Genomic DNA, 4,405 nt, shown 5'->3' with positions numbered 1-4,405 from the left:
AAAATGTTCATGATTTTTAAAAATATTCGTTTATTCAAAATATGTCGCAATTTCGAAACAAATATTTAGAAAATCAGAAAATGTTCATGACTTTTACCTGTATTAAAAAATCTTAATGAAATTGAATAAAATTTCGCTAACTAAAAAAAGTTCAGGAATTGAAAAATATCCTAAAAATTCACAAACTGTTTGTGACATACAAAATAGTTTATTAATTCATTAAATATTTGCTGATTCATGCATATAAAAAAATATTCGTTAAATCAAAAAAATATTCATGAATTTCAAAATTTGTTCCATCAATTTCCAAAACAAGTTCGTCCATTCTAGAAATGCTCGCATATTCAAAAAATGTTTTAAAAATGTTCACAACTTTTATAAAAAGTTGGCAAATAATATAAAATGTTCAGGAATTAGTATTTTTCATGATTTTAGAGAATGTTCAAAAATCTGTAAATATGTTCACGATCTCATATATGTTCACGAGTTTAAAAAAATGTTCACGATTTTCACGAAAGTGAGAGTGATAGTGTATCTCGATGATGCAGCAAAATGTGGTCATGGTTATCGAAGATTATGATTATTTTTCTCACGTTGCAACGCATGGGCCGTTTTGCTAGTGAATAGTAAATTAAAAAAATGCTAGAAAAAAAGTAAAAACAAGGGAATTTATTTCTGTAATATACATAGTTAACCGGTATACTCGCGTATGAAGTTTCACGAAGAAATCACATCCGTGGTGGGCAAAAATAACAAAATCGAAACCGAATCTATATTAAAAACACTAATTAATGAATAGTGTGGTCACAATTGTATTTTCTTCACTAAGAATGCCATCAGTGTCCATACCACGTGAATAGAATGGTCGACTAAGTTTCATACTGCTAAATTTCAGAATCTTTTAAAAAATTTAGTATTTTTTATAAATTTACTTTTCACGTCGGTGCGCGTGAAACCATGTTCACCTTTGTATTTTCGATATTAAGGACACTATAAAAGTAATCAATTGACACTATCGGAGAGCAGGTGATGAGGACATGTACCTAGGGTAGGGTCCTAGACCTGACCTATATGCCCTACCCAAGGACACTGCACAAGAGGCCAAGGCCTACAAAGATAGAAAGAAGATACCTACTGGAATCATCATAGGGTGCAATCCACTCGACGGAAGATCCACTCGGATACCCCAATTCCACTCGACAGTCATTATTCACTCGGAAGACTAGAATTCACTCGAAGGACAGAAGGCCTAGAGTCACCTCTGAATGGCGACACTCGGGCATTATCATTATTTCCATTGATCTAGTGGAGCTGTTCTGCCGGGGAAACATCCCTTCAGGAGGGGGAAATCATCGCCATCGTCATCACCATCGATCCTCTCATCGAGAGGGGGTCAATCTCCATCAACATCTTCACCAGCACCATCTCCTCTCAAACCCTAGTTCATCTCTTGTATCCGATCTTTGTCTCAAAACCTCGGATTGGTACCTCTGGGTTGCTAGTAGTATTGATTACTCCTTGTAGTTGATGCTAGTTGGTTTATTCGGTGGAATATCATATGTTCAGATCCTTAATGCATATCAATACCCCTCTGATTATGAACATGAATATGATTTGTGAGTAGTTATGTTTGTTCCTGAGGACATGAGAGAAGTCTTGTTATAAGTAATCATGTGAATTTGTTATTCGTTCGATATTTTGATGAGATGTATCTTGTCTCTCCTCTAGTGGTGTTATGTGAACATCGACTACATGACACTTCACCATGTTTTGGGCCTAGGGGAAGGCATTGGGAAGTAATAAGTAGATGATGGGTTGCTAGAGTGACAGAAGCTTAAACCCTAGTTTATGCGTTGCTTCGTAAGGGGCTGATTTGGACCCATATGTTTCATGCTATGGTTAGATTTACCGTTATTCTTCTATCGTAGTTGCGGATGCTTGCGAGAGGGGTTAATCATAAGTGGGATGCTTGTCCAAGGAAGGGCAGTACCCAAGCACCGGTCCACCCACATGTCAAATTATCAAAGTAACAAACGTGAATCATATGAGCATGATGAAAACTAGCTTGACAATAATTACCATGTGTCCTCGGGAGCGCTTTGCTTTATATAAGAGTTTGTCCAGGCTTGTCCTTTGCTACAAAAAGGATTGGGCCACCTTGCTGCACCTTGCTACTTTTGTTACTTGTTACCTGTTACGAATTACCTTATCACAAAACTATCTGTTACCGATAATTTCAGTGCTTGCAGAGAATACCTTGCTAAAAACCGCTTGTCATTTCCTTCTGATCCTCATTGTGTTCGACACTCTTACTTATCGAAAGGACTATGGTAGATCCCCTATACTTGTGGGTCATCAACGTTTGGTGCGTGGCGGCGACTGAACTTCTTCGTTGGTTTCCGAGTCATCAATGTCATCTTCACTATCATCAGCGTATTCGATGCTGGCGCGCCCTCCCTCGCTTTCCGCTCCTTCAACAAATTTTCCCCCGTTCCGAACGGGCAAGTACATCTTCGTGAATGCATGCAAGATACAAATTTAAAGTTCGGTTGGATTCCAATACAGTTGGATGTTGAAAACAGAGATGATTCACTCGACAAGTTATGTCTCACCTCTCCTGGTGGATGCTCGGCATCAAATGGCAGGATTCATTTGGCGCCACGTGGGTTATTGCGGGCCCCGGTGATGCTCTGAAGCCACTGGGCCACATTATCCTCATCAACTTCTTCCAGATGGGTCCTGGCGGTGTCATCTACTCCCGAATACAACCACATAGGGTGATCTCGTGCTTGCAGAGGCTGAATGTGTCGACTGAGGTACGCCTCGAGCAGATCCAAGCCCATCACTCCACCATGGATCAGTGCAACGACTGCGTCGACCAAGATCGCCACCTCGCCCTTCTCCTCCTCATCAACAGTCAATGAGCGAGGACCTTTGAGTCTCTCCAGAGAGAAAGGGGGAAGACCAGTTGATGCACCAGGAGTTGGGATGTCTTTGCAGTAGAACAAGGTCGACTGCGACCCTCTAACTGACTCGGGAAAGGTCATGGGAGGAAAGGCACTTCTACCCCTCATTTGAACACCTAAACCCCCACACATCTGGATCACGTGGGTTTTTGCGTCACTCGGATTAGCTTTTTTGACCGACTAAGATTGGCAAGTGAAAATGTGCTTGAATAACCCCCAATGAGGATAGCATCCCAGGAAGTTTTCGCACATAGAGACAAAAGGCAACAAGATACGATATAGTGTTCGGAGGGAAGTGATGGATTTGTGCACCAAAGGAATTCAAGAATCCACGGAAGAACGGATGCGGAGGCAAAGAAAAACCTCTTTCCACATGGGTAAGGAGAAGAACTCGCCCGCCATCGCGTGGCGCGAGCTCGGATTCTCCCTCCGGCAGCCTCTGGGATCTGGGGGCCAGCAAACCATCGGCAACGAGCCCCTCAAGGTTGTCCACCATAACCGACGAGGGGATCCAATCTCCCTGGATCCACCCCTGCGGCAGAGCAGAACGCGAGCTTGGCCCCTTCTTCCCATTTGCCACCTTCTTGGCCTGCTCCAACGCCTTCATCTTGTCCTTCGCCATCCAGCGGTGATCGACGGGAGCAATCGAGGTGGTGCCGCACTTAGATGGTTGGAGCACAAAGACAAGAAAGAAAGGGGAAAGGTGGTGGGCACTGTTGCATGCGGCGGCCGTATCGACTTATATATTCACATGATCGAGTGGCTGACTTGTGGGCCAGCGCAATCCCCAGAGCATCCCACAGCTGACGTCGGCCAATACGTGGCGAAAAAGGCGGTGAGAGGATCGAGGAGTCACTCCTCTTTCGCCCCGCTTACCGCACTGTAGACGACATGCACTCTTCTCCAAATTTCTAATCCCGCAAAATGCAGGTCAGGCAAACCAATCGATTGCGTCAGGGATACCCATTGGACCGTGCCCTGCTACTTGTTTCACTTGGATGGCTAGCAAATCGGAATCGATCGAGACGACTGGCAAAGGATGAATAGCTCAGATACCTGGGGATCACTAAAAATGCCTTCAAAGCATTAAGTCAGATCCATATCAACTTCAGTCCTTTTTCACTCGATCCCCGATCCATTCGGGGGCTAATGACGAGGACATGTACCTAGGCTAGGGTCCTAAACCTGACCTATATGCCCTACTGCTACGTCTTGAGCTTTGCGTTGGTTTTCCTTGAAGAGGAAAGGGTGATGCAGCACAGTAGCATAAGTATTTCCCTCAGTTTTTGAGAACCAAGGTATCAATATAGTAGGAGGCTCCTCACAAGTCCCACGCACCTACACAAACAAACAAAGAACTCGCAACCAACATGGTAAAGGGGTTGTCAATCCCTTCACGGCCACTTGCGAAAGTGAGATCTGATAGAGATAATATGATA

The sequence above is a fragment of the Triticum aestivum genome, chromosome 1B (assembly GCF_018294505.1).
Source record: "Triticum aestivum cultivar Chinese Spring chromosome 1B, IWGSC CS RefSeq v2.1, whole genome shotgun sequence".
NCBI classification, from domain to species: Eukaryota; Viridiplantae; Streptophyta; class Magnoliopsida; order Poales; family Poaceae; genus Triticum; species Triticum aestivum.
This window is presented reverse-complemented; position numbering follows the sequence as displayed.